Source organism: Sceloporus occidentalis, unplaced genomic scaffold, assembly GCF_023333645.1.
Source record: "Sceloporus occidentalis isolate IW3139 unplaced genomic scaffold, rSceOcc1.0.p SCAF_5, whole genome shotgun sequence".
Classification (NCBI taxonomy): domain Eukaryota; kingdom Metazoa; phylum Chordata; class Lepidosauria; order Squamata; family Phrynosomatidae; genus Sceloporus; species Sceloporus occidentalis.
Window position 1 is genome coordinate 84,144,214 of NW_028316985.1, and position 17,120 is coordinate 84,161,333.

The 17,120-nt window shown below is 43.0% G+C and overlaps 1 long non-coding RNA gene across 1 annotated transcript; it reads right to left on the reverse strand.

Moving 5' to 3' along the window:
• Positions 1-1,713: 1,713 nt before the first annotated feature.
• On the reverse strand, positions 1,714-16,802 carry LOC149312422 (uncharacterized). The gene is made up of 4 exons (XR_016281253.1): positions 16,694-16,802; positions 15,070-15,188; positions 11,429-11,569; positions 1,714-1,820 (listed from the first exon to the last, which is right to left on the reverse strand). It is a non-coding gene; the product is annotated as an uncharacterized LOC149312422 (long non-coding RNA).
• Between the last annotated feature and the right edge of the window lie 318 nt (positions 16,803-17,120).

Genomic DNA, 17,120 nt, shown 5'->3' on the forward strand with positions numbered 1-17,120 from the left:
AGCTTCTTCAGAGGGGCTTTGCCACTGCCATCATGTGGGGCTGAGACAGTATGACTTGCCCAAGGTCACCCAGTGAGCTCCATGGCTTAATTGGGAATTGAACCCTGTTCTCCAGATTCATAGTCCAACACTCAAACACTACACAACATTTTCTGTAGGGCAAGAACAGAATGAATCCATGGCTAGTCAGGCTAGATGGACCCATCAGTTGACTCATGATCCATTTTCTTCTCTTCTAAGACAGGATGGGGCAAACTGTGGCCATGAAGATGTTGTTGGACTGCAACTCCCAGCTGATATTACAATGCCTGTGTTACATCTCCCAGGAATACACTGTAGCTTGCTCTGATCTCCATGTTATTGGAGCATTGGGTTTTAGTCCATGGTGCTGGAGTCTAGTTCCAGGATAGATTCAGCACCATAGATAACACTAAAATACAGAGCAAATTCACCAACCCGTTAACATGGGAGGCACCAACTACTCGAAGAAGACTAGGCCTCCCTTCATCCACCATTTTGAAGGGGAGAGAGGCAGGCTAGGTCCAAGAGGCCTGCCTGAAAGAAGCAGAGTTCTCCCTCCGGTCCATCTGCCTTGGTCCAGGCCTCAGGGAGAGAAGAATGCTGGACCTGATGCCCCCTCACCTTTTCCTTCTCCTTTTGTGTCGTGTCTTTTAGATTGTAAGCCTGCGGGCAGGGAACTGTCTGGTTAAAAATAATAATAAATGTAAGCCGCCCTGAGAGCCATTAGGGCTGAAGGGCGGGATATAAATACCCAAATAAATAAATAAATAAATAAATAAATACTGTGACTATCTGAAAGTCATTGTCCTCCAATCCCCTCTTTCCCTCCCAGTTAACATTTGTAGATTATCCTTTGGAGATTTTTGAGAACTAATATCCAACTGAAGGAACAGCACCATTATATTCTTTTACTGGTCTGTTTACTGTTTAAAAATGCTTATGTTCATTCTATGTTTTGTTTTCTAAACCACCTGGAAACCCACTCATCAGATAAAGCTGAGATAAAATTTAAGAAATAACACAACCATACAGTTCAATGAATGAAGTAACTAATGACTGAATGAATAAGAAGGATGCTATCAGGTGAGCTCAAGCAGTCCACCTTGTTTAAAGCAATGCCTTCGCAAAGCAGTAGTAAGTTCCATTTATAGAAAGACTGGATTGAAAGCACTTACAATGAATAAGAAATAGGCAGAGAAGCCAACAGAACTGCGTAAATGATGTGTAAGTCTGAAACCAAATTAATGGTGTGGCTCCACTCTGTTGAGGTGTCTCCACCTCTCCACCTCCTCTCAGCCTCAACTGACTCACCTGACAAAACTCCTACTTTGGTCAGGATACTCAATTAACTCCACGGAAACCCAACCAGGAAACACGTTCCATTCTGCTTCCTGCCATCTGACCACTTCCCCATCAGGTCCAAAGAGATGGGTTACATTTCTTTTAATGGGATGATTTCAATTGTGATTTTAAATTTCATGGTTTTTATCTGATTCTTTTGGTGAGCACCTTGAGTCCCACTTGGAATAGAAATGAAATGAAATAATTATTTGCATCGGAAACTGGAAAAGCTGGCTCCCACTCCATCAAAAAAAACAGCATATAAAATAAGTCTCCTTTGTCCAAAATGATTGGAACTAGAAGTGTATTGTTTTTCGGAATATTTTAGATTTTTAAAAAATCTTCCTCCTCCTCTTCTTCCTCCTCCTCCTCCTCATGTGAGATAAGGATGGGCTCGCTCCCAGCTGGAACATGGACAGGGCAATGTCATGGGTTTCCATTCTCTCATTGTCTTTGGGCTGTGAAAGAAGAAAATTGGGAATCTTAGTCCTAAAGCAAAATCAGGATGTGACAAAAACAGCGACGTGACTATTGAAAGAAAGGGGGGAAGTGGGCATGGCCTTGCCTTATTGTGTTTGTTCTTGTTGTGTGTCCCCGAGTCATTTCTGACTTACGGGGACCCTACGGCAAACCTGTCACAGGCTGTTCTTGGCAAATTTCTTCAGATGAGGTTTGCCATTGTCATCTACTGAGGGTGAGAGTGTGTGACTTTCCCAAGGTCACCCAGTGGGTTTTTATGCTCAATCAGGTATTTGTCCCTAACATTTACGGGGGAGGGGCTATGTCAGTTAATGGCCAGAATCATAGTCCAACACTCAAACACTACACCACATTTGCTCTAGGGCTGGGATGGGATGAATCCATGGCTTGCCAGGCTGCAGCTGGTGTTGGAATCGCCTAGGCTGTTAGTCCTGGATGATCTCAACATCCCCCTCAAGGCTGATTTGACTAATCTTACTGGTGCGGCTCGGGAGTTCATGGGTTTCATGACAAACATGGGCTTCTCCCAGATAGTCTCTTAGCCCACACATTGTGCAGGTCATACTCTTGATGTGGTCTTCTGCATGGAACAGGCATATCCGTGGGCAGAAATAACTAGTATCTCCACATTATCATGGATGGATCATTTCCTGGTTAAGGTTGGACTGAAAGCTATTATTCCTCCCTCGGGGGGTGGAGGACCAATTAGAATGGTCCGCCCTTGAAGGCTGATGGAACCCATTAGGTTCCAAGAAGTCCTAGGGGTTCTATGGTTGGCAGTGCCAGCGACTCTGTCGAAGTTCTGGTTAATTTGTGGAATAACAACATCACCAGAGCTATACACATGATCACTCCCAAGCGTCCTTTCCAACCCGCTAAAAACCGTAATCCTTGGTACACTGAAGAGATTAAACAAATGAAGCGGGTTGGACAACGGCTAGAGAAGCGTTGGCTGAAATCTCGACTCATATCTGATAAGACACTTCATTGGTCTTTTCTTAGGTCCTAACAAGTGGCGATAGATGCAGCCAAGAAATCTTTCTAGTCTGCATCTATTGCGTCTGTGAAATCTCACCCAGCTAAGCTGTTCAGGGTGGTAAGGAGTTTAACACAACTGCCTCCCACCCAGAACCCTCTATTAGATTCAACCATAGCTTGCTGTGACACTTTTAATGATTATTTCACAGATAAAATCTCTCGGATAAGAGCTGATTTGGATGCCAACTTTAAGTCAGAAGCAATGAGAGAGGCATCCAACACCTCCTCCATTACTGTTAGACTGGATCAATTTGAGTCGGTAAGTACTGAGGACGTGGACAAGCTCCTTAGTAGTCTGAAAAACATGACTTGCCCTCTCGACCCTTGCCCATCCAGGCAGGCTGGCCAGGGGGGTGATATAGTCAAGCTGATGTTGAAAAATATAATCAATGCATCCTTCAGGAAGGGTAGCCTGCCTTCTTGTCTTAAGGGGGTGGTGGTCAGACCAATCTTTAAAAAGCCTTCCCTGGACCCCCTGGATAGAAATAACTATAGGCCAGTCTCATTGTTGCCATTCTTGAGCAAGGTGATTGAGAGGGCGGTCGCCAGTCAACTACAAGCAGTCTTGGATGACGCTGATTACCTGGACCTATCTCAAACCAGATTCAGGGTGGGATACGGAGTTGAGACAGCCATGGTCACCATAGTCGATGATCTCCTTCTGGGCATGAACAGGGGAAATGTGACCCCGCTGGTGCTCTTAGACCTCTCAGTGGCCTTTGATACCATTGACCATGGTATCCTTCTGGAATGCCTGAGAGAGTTAGGTATCAGAGGCACTGTTCTAGAGTGGTTCCGGTCCTACCTCTAAGGCAGATTCCAGATGGTGGCGCTAGGAGACAGTTGCTTTTCTAAAAGAGAGCAAAAATTTGGCATCCCCTCAGGGTGCCATATTGTCTCCCATGCTGTTTAACATTTACATGAAGCCGCTGGGCAAAATCATCCGGAGACATGGGGCAGGGTGTTATCAGTATGCTGATGACACCCAAATATATTTCTCTATGTCTCAGACTGATGCAGTGACTAAGGATGGCATCTCTCCTCTGAATGCCTGTCTTGGGGCAGTAATGGACTGGATGAAGGAAAACTGACTCAAGCTGAATCCAGGTAAGGCAGAGGTACTCGTTATAGGAAACTTGAGCCCAGGTATGGAATTATGTCAGCCAGTTCTGGATGGGGTCACACTTCCCCTGAAAGACTCTGTCCGCAGCTTGGGTTTTGGTTTTGAAATCCCTTCACTGGCTGCCAATTAGTTTCCAGGCAAGGTACAAGGTGTTGGTGATTACCTTTAAAGCACAACATGGCTTGGGTCCAAAATACCTAAGGGAATGCCTTCTTCCATACTGTCCATCCCACACTCTAAGGTCCTCGGGGAAGAATCTACTTCAGCCAATAAATTCTAGGCTAACTTCAGTCACCCAGAGGGCCTTTTCCATTGCTGCTCTGAAGCTATGGAATGACCTGCCAAAGGAGATCCACGACATTTCTAATCTTACAGCCTTTAAGAAGGCTCTTAAGACAGATCTCTCTGGCAGGCCTTCCCTACCTAGTTCCTCTCTCCATTTACTGTGACTTACGTCACTCTGTCCACCAATTCCTCTCTTAAATTAATGAGAAGCAATAATTAAAATTAATAAAAATTATATTCTTGCCTCAAGATGAAGAGCCCGCCCTCCGCTTCAACTGTCATAATCAGACCTGGGAGGGAGTGAAAAAGACAGGCCCCATTTCCATCAGGCCTAACTGTGAATTACTGTAACTCATGTCACTCTCTTTTATTTTACTGTATTTTATTTATTTTTTGTATTTTATTTTATTGCATTCTCTATATTTTTATTGTTGTAACCCGCCTGATTGGGCGGCCTATAAATAAATAATAATAATAATTATAATTATTATTATTATTATTATTACTATTATTAGATGAACCCATCAGTTGACTCATGATCCATCTTCAGGATGGGGCAAATTGTGGCCCTGAAGAAGTTGTTGGACTGCAACTCCCAGCTGATATTACAATGCCTGTGTTACATCTCTCAGGAATACACTGTAGCTGACTCTGATCTCCATGTTATTGGAGCATTGAATTTTAGTCCATGGTGCTGGAGTCTGATTCCAGGATGGATCCAACACCATGGATAGCTCAAAGTAAAAGACCAAGCAAATTCACCAATCCACTAACATGGGAAGCACCAACTACTGTGACTATGTGCAAGTCATTTCCTCCAATCCCCTCTTTCCCTCCAAGTTAACATTTGTAGATTATCCTTTGGGGATCTTTGAGAACTAATGTCCAAGTGAAGGAACAGCACCATTCTTTTCTTTTACTGGCATGTTTACTTTTTGAAAATGCTTATGTTCATTCTATATTTTGTTTTCTAAAACACCTTGAGACCCAATCATGAGAGAAAGGTAAAACGAAATTTAAGAAATAAGACAACTATACAGTTCAATGAATGTAAGTAAGTAATGAATGAATAAGAAGGATGATATCATGTGAGCTAAAGTAGTTTAAAGTGGTTTAAGGTTATGCCTTCACAAAGCAGTCATAGGTTCCATTTATACAAAGACAGGATTGAAAACACTTACAATGAATAGGAAATAGGCAGAGAAGCCAACAGAACTGCGTAAATGATGTATAAATCTGCAACCAAATTAATGGTGTGGCTCCAGTCTGTTGAGGTCTCTCCACCTCTCAACCTCCTCTCAGCCTCAACTGACTCAACTGACTCAACTCCCACTTTGGCCAGGATTCTCAATTATCTCCATGGAAACCAGGAAACAATTCCATTCTGCTTCCTGCCATCTGACCACTTCCCCACCAGGTCCAAAGAGATGGGTTACATTTCTTTTAATGGGATGGTTTCAATTGCGATTTTAAATTTCAATGCTTTTATCCGATTCTTTTGATGAGCACCTTGAGTCCCACTTGGAATAGAAATTAAATAAAATAATTATTTGCATCGGAAATTGGAAAATATGGTTCCCACTCCACAAGAAAGGCAACATATAAATGAAATTATATATATTATTATGCTTGTGATAAATAGTGTCTCCCTTATACAAAATGTGTGGGACTAGAAGTGTTTTGGATTTCGGACTTGTTCAAATTTTTAAATGTTTGATTAGAAATTGGAAATGGGATTCAATCTAATCATGATATTCATGTATGTTCTTATACACCTTCTACATATAGCCTGAAGGTAATTTTATACTCTATCTATCTATCTATCTATCTATCTATCTTTTTATTTATATGCTGCCTTTCTCCAGGCTGGGAGCCAAGGGGCTATTAATTTTGTGCAAATAAAGTTTGTATACATTGAACTATCAGAAAGCAAAGGTGTCATTTTCTCAGCCACCAATGCAGACAATTTTGGAATTTGGATCTTGGATTTTGGAATAGTTTGGAATTTGGAATTCCAGATAAAAGTTGCAAAATTTGTATTACACTAACAGTAGAATTACAACAATTTAAAACTTACTTTGAATCAGTACATCACTTTTCTAACCCCTTCTCTTGTTAGCCACCTGTTCCCAAAGGTTTGCTGGAATAGAAAGGTCTATCTCTCCAATATCCTTTGCAAGCTGCAGTGAGTCAAATTATACAGAATCATCCCAATGGGGTAACAGCATGGATTTGTAAAATACAAGGGATGACAACCTGGGTGAACCTGGGAGTAAAATTTATACCAGGACCTGACATGGAGCACCCCTGGAAATGCACAAAACCCACAAAACTAAACAAAAAACCCAATCACATTTGCCACATGACCAGTTCCTGATATAATAAATAATACATATAATAAAGATTTATTTATAGCCTGCCCAATCATGAAGAATCTGGGTGGGTTACAACAATAAAATACATCAATTACAATAGAGTTAAAAATCAAACCCTAGACCTACCGCCCCCCCATACCCAATACTAAAACAGAATTAAACAATAATAGTATAAAAACATTAAAAACATTAAAAGCAGAAACATAGGAGGGGAAGAATAGACAAATGAGAGGACAATATCTCTCTATCTGGGGAGGGTAACTAAGTTGGAAAGACCTGCTGGAAGAGATCCGTCTTGAGTGCTTTCTTAAAAGCTGTCAGAGTGGAAATGTGACAGATCTCCTCCAGCAGGTCGTTCCATAGTTTAGCAGTAGCAGAGAAGGCCCTCTGGGAAACTGATGTTAACCTAGATTTTTTGGCTGTAGTAGATTTCTTCCAGAGGACCTTAATGTGTGGGACGGACAATAGGGAAGAAGGCCTGTTCAATTACTCTGGGCCCAAGCCATGTAGGGCTTTAAAGGTAATCACCAACACCTTGTACTTTGCCCGGAAACTAATAGGCAGCCAGTGCAGGGACTTCAAGACCGGTGTTATATGGTCATTCCTAGAAGTTCCCGTAATCAATCTGGCTGCCATTTTTTGTACCAACTGAAGTTTCTGAACTTGGCACAAGGGTAGCCCCAAGTAGAGCGCATTACAGAAGTCCAATCGAGAGGTTACCAGTGCATGTACTACTGTTTCCAGGTCCCTCGGCTCCAGGAAGGGGCGCAGTTGGCATATCAGACAAAGCTGATAGCAGGCGCTCTTGACTGTCGCATCCACCTGAGCTGTCAGTTAGAGCGATGAGTCAAGGAGCACTCCCAAGCTGCGAACAGGGGAAGTGTGACCGCATCCAGAACTGGCTGACACAACTCCATTCCTGGATTCGGGGTTCCTATAGCGAGTACCTCCGTCTTACCTGGATTCAGCTTGAGTCAGTTTTCCCTCATGCAGTCCATTACCACCCCAAGACAGGTATTCAGAGGAGAGATGCCATCCTTAGTCACTGCATCAGTCTGAGACATAGAGAAATATATTTGGGTGTCATCAGCGTACTGATAACACCCCGCCCCATGTCTCCGGATGATCTCACCCAGCGGCTTCATGTAAATGTTAAACAGCATTGGGGACAGAATCACGCCTTGAGGGACGCCCGATTTGAGCCCCCCCTTGGCCGAACAACTGTCCCCAAGCTGCACTATCTGGAACCTGCCCGAGAGGTAGGACCGGAACCACTGCAATGCAGTGCCTCCAATACCCAACTCTCTCAGGCGTTCCAGAAGAATACCGTGGTCAATGATATTGAAGGCTGCTGAGAGGTCCAAGAGCACCAGCAGGGTCAAACTTCCCCTGTTGATGCCCAGACGGAGATCATCGACTAAGGCAACCATGGCAGTCTCAACTCTGTATCCCGTCCTCAATCCGGTTTGAAATGGATCCAGAAAATCCGTTTCCTCCAAGACTGCTTGTAGTTGATTGGTGACTGTTCTCTTGATCACGTTGCTCAAAAATGGTAGTAGTGAGACTGGTCTGTAGTTATTTCTATCCAGGGGGTCCAGGGAGGGCTTTTTAAAGAGTGGTCTAACTACTGCCTCCTTGAGACAGGGAGACAGGGAGCCTTCCCTGAGGGATGCATTAATTATGTTTTTCAGCATCACCATGATTTTTTCTCCCCCCTGGATAGCCAGCCAGGTTGGACAAGTGTCGAGAGGGCAAGTCATCTTTTTCAAACTACTAAGAAGCTTGTCCACATCCTCAGTACTTACCAACTCAAATTGATCCAGTCTAACAGTAATGGCGGAGGCACTGGATGCCTCTCTAGTTGTCTCTGTCCTCAAATTGGCATCCAAATCAGCTCTTATCCGAGAAATTTTATCTGCAAAATGATCATTACAGCGCGCCCGCGCCATACGTGGGCGCGCCATACATGGCCTTGAGCATATGTGCTCAAGCCACGGGGCACGCGCAGGGCGGAAGGGGCGGCGCATCCCATTCAATTGAATGGGCACGTGCGCCTGTTGCGCCCTGCGCGCGCCCTCGCCGCCGCGCACAAGCCCCATTGTTTCCAATGGGGCTCAAGCATAGGCGGAATTCGCCTTACGCGGAGGGATCCAAAACAAATGAGATGCACATGTTCACCAGCCATTGAGCCATCAAATTAATCCAGGGACCTGGCACCAGTCACTCTCTCTTGATCTGACCCGCTCCAAAGATTATTGGTAGAACCAACGGGTGAGGAGGAAGATGAAATCAAAATCAAGTCATACCACTTTGTATTCTTTTGAAGAAACTTGTGAAATATTATTTAGTCAATAAAATAGTTGGCCCTCCATATCCACAGATTTTGCAACCATGGATTTTGCCATTCATATCTCTCCCTATCTATCTATCTATCTATCTATCTATCTATCTATCTATCTATCTATCTATCACAAAACCTAACCTGGATTTTATCATTTCATGTAGGGGACACCATATTACAACCCCATTACTTGTAATAGGACTTGAGCATCCATGGATGTTGGTTACCACATGGGGTCCTAGAATCAAACCTCAGCAGATACTGAGGCCCAACTGTAAATATTAAACAGATCCAGAGTTCAGTTACTGCACAGAAAAGAATCTGTCCTTTCTACAATATCATCACCTTTCAATCTCTTTTGAAGGCCGACTGTTGCATTTCATCATCATTATATCCAACAGTGATGACTCCACTCACTTTTGTATCTTGTAGGATACATAACTAGTTGGAGAAAGCAAGTGAGTGAGAGAACAATTTGCGGGAGGCCCTTTTGTAAATGTCTTTAAAATAATTATCCCTGAAGACTTTCAGAGTTGTGCTAAGCATTGTGGTCAGAGGGAGAAGCCCATGTAAGATCACTCAGGCAAATAACTGACCACGGAAATGCTTGAGGTGTGGATGATCAGACAGTCACAGGATTAGATTAAAACGTCAGAGTTTAGAATGTTCCACAAATTGGAACTTAGTCACATGACAGATGATATTAAACACTTTTTAAAGATGCTGACATCAAAAGACTTGCTCTTCATTATTCCCTGTGTTTCTCACTCTAACAAACATACATAATACATAGTTTTGTTGTGTCCTGTGTTCAAAAGTGGGGAACAATTTTTATACATTGGACAGTCCCCCAGAGCTCTGCCTTCCTGTATAGAAAATTCAAAGGGATTGCCCTGTTAGTTTGGAAAATCTGTGTGCAAAGAGATCTTGAAGCACCTTTGAGAGAAGAAGCTGGTAGGAGAAAGAAGCTGGTAGCATGAACTTTCCTAGACTTTAGTTAATATCGGCATCTGAAGAAACAGAGTCAAGTCTACAAAAGGTCATGCTAACAGCTTCTTTCTTTCAGCTAGTCTAGAAGGCGCTACAAGATCCCTTTGTACAATGTATGGAAAATGGCATCCATGTTTTTACATATTTATTTATTTATGCATTTTACAACTCACCTCTAAGGCAAGGGAGGTGGTCTGTATTTGATGTGTTTTGCAAACTTTTTGCCTTTAAGAGCTAGAAAACTGCCAGATGTAAAACCTTTTCTCCCCTTATGTTCTAAATTTACATGCAAGAGGAAATGTATTTCAAGCTCTGGATACTGGATACTAGAGGAAATGCACAAGACAGGACAGGACTGCATTATGAAGGATACCTATGGGTCACAAAATCCCCCCCTCCTCACTCCCAAATGTGATTGAGGAAATAATCGATCTCAACTGAGCACCAATCCAATACCCCTTCCCTACTTCTGACTCGCTGCAAATAGCATATGTTTAACCTGCTCTTGGCTTGAGCAGTTGCATGAGCAGAAAATGAAAGGTCAGCTTACTCCTGCGGCCTCCTCGAGACCCTTTAGTAGCTGGAAATAAGGGTGAAAATGTTGCAAGAACTGTCAAAGAAGTGGCTTTTAAAATGTCAGGGCCTCACTCTGGCTCCATCTCAGCGAAAGGGATGGATTTCACAAGGTATATGTCAGAGGCATGGCTGTGCCAGTCTAGATCAGTGGTTCCCAACCTTTGGTCATCCATATGTTTTGTTTTCTCAAATTCCTAACTATTGGCTGAGCTGGTTGGGAGTTCTGGCAGCTGATGTCCAGCACATTTGGAGGACCAAAGGTTGGGAACCAATGGTCTAGAACATCAGTATGCAAAGGGATCTTCTGCTACCTATGACACTAAGAGCCTGATCACATAAGGAAAGGAATTTGTAGCATAAGCGTTCATAGACATGATCTATTTCCAGTGAAGTGTTGCCTAGAAAGGGGTGTAGCTCATTTCAAAATGATTGATAGCTGTTGAAATGACTTGATCCCTCCCAATGGTTTGAACCATCCAACTGTGTACATTTCCAGTGAGTGGTCCAATTGGCCTCAGCGGGGTTACGTGACTTCTGCTGTGTCTTGTCCTGCAACCCTTGACCAGGAGAAACTGGTTTCAGACCTGTAGATCCATCCAACGGGGGTAGACCTGCATGAGGCAGTCCAACTGGCTAGAACAGGGTCATACGATCCTTCCTCAAACTCACACTGTCAGATCTGACCAAAAAGAACTGGTTTGGGATCTCTCAGAATCACAGAGGAGATTATTGCACCGGCAAATGGACCAGCCTGAGTGCAAGGTCACCCAGTGGGTGTTTATGCTCAATCAGGCAATCGAACCCTGAGCTCAAGTGTCCTAGTTTAATGCATGAAAAGTATTGTAATACTGGCTCTACCTTCTCCACATCCAAATCTTCCTCCTCCTCTTCCTCCTCCTCCTCATCTGAGATAAGGATAGGCTCGCTCCCGGTTGTAATGTGGACAGGGTCCTACAATGGGATTCCTTTTTCTCCAGCTTTAGCCTCACTCTCTTTGGGCTATGAAAGAAGAAAATTGGGAATCTTATTCTTAAACACTAAAATCAGAGCTGTGACAAAATCAGAGATATGACCAATGAAAAAAGGAGGAGAAGTGGGCATGGCCTTCCCTTGGTTGTTGTTATTGTGTGTCTCTAAGCCATGTTTGACTTAGAATCATAGAATCATAGATTTTGAAGGGACCAAAAGGGCTATCCCGTGCAACCCCCCTGCCATGCAGGAAATCACAGTCAAAGCATCCCCGACAGATGGCCATCCAGCCTCTGTTTGAAGACCTCTAAGGAAGGAGACTCCACTACACTTCGAGGGAGTTTGTTCCACTGTTGAACAGCCCTTACTGTCAGGAAGTTCCTCCTAATGTTGAGATGGAATCTCTTTTCCTGCAGCTTGCATCCATTGCTCCGGGTCCTAGTCTCTGGAGCAGCAGAAAACAAGCTTGCTCCCTCCTCAATATGACATCCCTTCAAATATTTAAACAGGGCTATCATATCACCTCTTCGCCTTCTCTTCTCCAGGCTAAACATCCCCAGCTCCCTAAGTCGTTCCTCATAGGGCATGGTTTCCAGACCTTTCACCATTTTAGTCGCTCTCCTTTGGACACGCTCCAGTTTCTCAATGTCCTTTTTTAATTGTGGTGCCCAGAACTGGACACAGTATTCAAGGTGGGGCCTGACCAAAGCAGAATAGAGTGGCACTATTACTTCCCTGGATCTAGACACTATAGTTCTATTGATGCAGCCTAAAATCGCAATGGCCTTGTTAGCTGCCACATCACACTGTTGACTCATGTTCAACTTGTGGTCTACTTGGACTCCTAGATCCCTTTCACACGTAGTTTCATTCAGCCAGGTGTCCCCCATCCTATATCTGTGCTTTTCATTTTTCCACCCTAAGTGCAGTACCTTACGTTTCTCCGTGTTGAATTTCATTTTGTTAGCTTTGGCCCAGTTTTCTAGTCTGTTCAGGTCATTTTGAATCTTGATCCTGTCCTCTGGAATATTAGCTACTCCTCCTATTTTGGTGTCATCTGCAAATTTGATAAGTATTCCCCCAATTTTGTCCTCCAAGTCATTGATAAAGATGTTGAATAGAACTGGCCTGAGGACAGAGCCCTGTGGGACCCCACTGGTTACTTCTCTCCAGGATGAAAAGGAGCCATTGTTGAGCACCCTTTGCGTTCGGTCGGTCAACCAATTACAAATCCATGTAACAGTTGCCTTGTCTAGCCCACATTTTACAAACTTGTTTGCAAGAATATCGTGGGGAACTTTGTCAAAGGCCTTACTGAAATCAAGATATACGATATCCACAGCATTCCCTTCATCTAACAAGCTGGTAATTTTATCAAAAAAAGAGATAAGGTTTGTCTGGCATGACTTCTTTCTCTGAAACCCGTGTTGACTTTTTGTGATTATGGCATTGCTTTCTAGATGTTCACAGACTCTCTGTTTAATGATCTGCTCCAGAATCTTTCCTGGTATTGATGTCAGACTAACTGGATGATAATTGTTGGGATCCTCTTTTTTCCCCTTTTTGAAGATGGGGACGTTTGCCCTCCTCCAGTCTGCTGGGATTTCTCCTGTTTTCCAGGAGTTCTCAAAGACTATTGCTAATGGCTCCGATATTACATTTGCCAGTTCTTTTAATACCCTTGGATGTAGTTCATCTGGTCCTGGAGACTTAAATTCATTTAGATTAACAAGGTATTCCTCTACTATCTCTTTACTTATTCTATGCTGAAATTCCCCTAACCTGTCCTCTGCTCCATTATCCTCAGGTTGAGCACCCTTTTCCTTTTCTGAGAAGACTGAGGCAAAGAAGGTGTTGAGTAATTCTGCCTTTTCTCTGTCTTCTGTTAGCATTTTACCATCTTCTCCACAGAGTGGTCCTACCGTTTCCTTCTTCTTCCTTTTGCTGCGGACATATCCAAAAAAGCCCTTTTGGTTGTTCTTAACCTCTCTAGCAAGTCTGAGCTCATGCTGCGCTTTAGCTTTTCTGACTTTATCCCTACACAGGCTCGCTATTTGTTTGAATTCCTCTTTGGTGATTTCCCCATTTTTCCATTTCTTATACATGTCCCTTTTTAATTTTAGCTCAGTTGAAAGTTCTTTAGTCATCCATCCTGGTTTCTTGAGACATCTCCCATTTTTCTTCCTCACTGGAACTGTTTGAAATTGTGCCTTCAGTATCTCCCTTTTTAGAAACTCCCATCCATCTTGAACTCCCTTCTCTTTTAGTATTGTTGACCATGGGATCACACTCAGTATTTCTTTAAGTTTACTAAAATTGGCTTTCCTAAAGTCTAGAATGCGTGTCTGACTATGCCTGGCTTCTCCTTTCCATTGTATAACAAACTCCAGGAGAACATGGTCACTTCCACCTAAGGATCCCACCACTTGCACTCCATTAACTAGGTCATCCCTATTGGTTAGGATCAGATCCAAAATAGCTGACCCCCTTGTTGCCTCTTTCACCTTTTGGACAATGATGTTATCTCCAAGGCAAGTGAGGAATTTGCTAGAACTTGAGGATTTGGCTGAGTTTGCCTTCCAGCAAATATCAGGATAGTTGAAGTCGCCCATCACTACTACATTTCTCCTTTCTGAATGTGTGGTCATCTGTTCTTGAAAGACATCATCCAATTCCCCAGTCTGATTTGGGGGTCTGTAGTAGACTCCCACAATAACATCCTTGTTGTTTCCCTGCCCTTTAATTTTTATCCAGATGCTCTCCACCTGGCTTCCATGATTGATGTCCTGGATCTCTTCACTGGTGTAAATATCTCTGACATATAGTGCTATTCCTCCTCCTTTCCTGTTTGGCCTATTTCTCTTAAAAAGGTTATATCCCTCTATTTCTACATTCCAATCATGAGACTCATCCCACCAGGTTTCAGTGAGGCCTAGTATATCATATTTGCTTTGTTGTGCTAGGAGTTGAAGTTCATCTTGCTTATTTATCATGCTCTGTGCATTAGTGTAGAGACATCTAAGCCCATGTGTTCCCTTTACTTGCTGCCTGTGCAAGTTCTTTTGCCTCCCATTTTTGGGTCCTTGCATTGTTTGCCTTGTTCCCTCTGTGTCAGTTTGACTATCTTCTCCAGCCCTTTTGCCTACCAGAATACTGTGTCCCTCCCCTACATAACTCAGTTTAAAGCCCTCCTGATCAAATTCTTGAGACTGTTGGCAAAAATGTTTTTGCCAACTGGTGTGAGATGCAACCCATCCCTTGCCAGAAGTCCCTCCTCATGGAACTGCAGCCCATGGTCCAAGAATCCAAACCGTTCTTGGCAGCACTTATGGAGATCCTACGGCAAACCTGTCATAGGGTTTACATGGCAAATGTCTTCAGACGAAGTTTGCCATTGTCACCCATTGAGGCTGACAATATGTGGCTTGCCCAAGGTCACCCTGTGGGCTTTTATGCTCAATCAGGCAATCAAACCCTGACCTCAAGTGTCCTAGTTTAATGCGTAAAAAGCCATACAGTGTTGGCTCTACCTTCTTTTTTTTGTCCTCTGTTTTTGTTCTTTCCTTCTCTTCTTCCTTTTTTTCTCGATTGCAGTCTCCTTCTCTTGATCTTTTTTGTTCTCTTTCTTCTGCTTCTTTTTTGCAGGGTTCTGATCCCATCCATCCAATTGGAAAACAGGAATCAGGAAAGAAGAAAAAGAGAATCCTTTTTATCCTTCTTTCTGCCCAAAGATGCCAATGAACATCTTTTAAATCAAATCAAGCAATGAACCAGTAAAAACAATACCCCTTTGCAAACAGTTGGCTGGCCCATGTAGGAGATTGGGTGGGAGGCCTATGCAACACTCCTTCTGGCTGCCTCAAATGGACTTGCTCACAAGGTCAACCTGCCCCTCACAACTTTCTCAGTATGAGGTTGCACCCCAGAAGCCACCCAAGATGTCATCTACCAGCTGTTTTTCCAATGGTTTTTCCAACTTTTTAAAATATTAAACGGTTTCAATGGGATGGAAGGATACCATAGCAACGTCCCATGGAACCCTGAGGCTGGCAGTTTAAGAAGGCATGTTTTGAATCCTGAGCCATAAAATTCTAAAGCCTCTCTAAACTGCAGCTCCCAGGATTCTATAGGAGGTTAGCATCTCAAATCATGCTATTTCCCCATTTCTACCCTTAAATACTTCCCAGCTGTAGTTGCTGTTGCTGTTGTTGTGTGCCTTCAAGATGTGTCCAACTTATGATGACCCTAAGGAGAAGCTATCATGAGGTTTACTTGGCAAGTTTCTTCAGAGGGGCTTTGCCATTGCCATCATGTGGGGCTGAGACAGTGTGACTTGCCCAAGGTCACCCAGTGAGCTCCATGGCTTAATTGGGAATTGAACCTTGTTCTCCAGAATCATAGTCCAACACTCAAACACTACACAACATTTTCTGTAGGGCAAGAACAGAATGAATCTATAGCTAGTCAGGCTAGATGGACCCGTCTGAGAGTCAGTTGACTCATGATCCATCTTCTTCTCTTCTAAGACAGGATGGGTAAACTGTGGCCCTGAAGAAGTTGTTGGACTGCAACTCCCAGCTGATATTAAAATGCCTGTGTTACATCTCTCAGGAATACACTGTAGCTTACTCTGATCTCCATGTTATTGGAGCATTGAGTTTTAGTCTATTGTGCTGGAGTCTAGTTCCAGGATAGATTCAGCATCATGGACAGTTCAAACTAAAAGACCAAGCAAATTCACCAGTTCATTAACATGGGAGGCATCACCAACTGTGACTATGGGCAAGCCCTTGTCCTCCAATCCCCTCTTTACCTCCAGGTTAACATTTGTAGATTATCCTTTGGAGATCATTCAGAACTAATGTCTAACTGACGGAACAGCACCATCCTTTTCTTTTACTAGCATGTTTACTGTTTAAAAATGCTTATGTTCATTCTATATTTTGTTTTCCAAACCACCTTGAGACCCACTCAGGAGAATAAAGCTGAGATGAAATTTTAGAAATAACACGACCATACAGTTCAATGAATGATGTAACTAACAAATGAATGAATAAGAAGGATGCTATCAGGTGAGCTCAAGCAGTTCACCTTGTTTAAAGTGATGCCTTCACAAAGTTCCATTTATAGAAAGACAAGATTGAAAACACTTACAATGAATAGGAAATCGGCAGAGAAGCCAACAGAACTGGATAAATGATGTAAAAGTCTGAAACCCAATTAATGGTGTGGCTGCAGTCTGTTGAGGTCTCTCCAGCTCTTAAGCTCCTCTCAACCTCAACTGACTCAACTGACTCAACTCCCACTTTGGCCAGGATTCCATTCTGCTTCCTGCCATCTGACCACTTCCCCACCAGGTCCAAAGAGATGGGTTACATTTCTTTTAATGGGATAGTTTCAATTGCGATTTTAAATTTCATTGTTTTTATCTGATTATTTTGTTGAGTCATCTTGAGTCTCACTTGGAATACAAATGAAATCAAAAATTGAAAAAGCTCCCACTTCATTACAAAGGCAGCATATAAATGAAATCATGACTATGATTGTGACAAGCTGAGTCTCCTTTGTCCAAAATGATTGG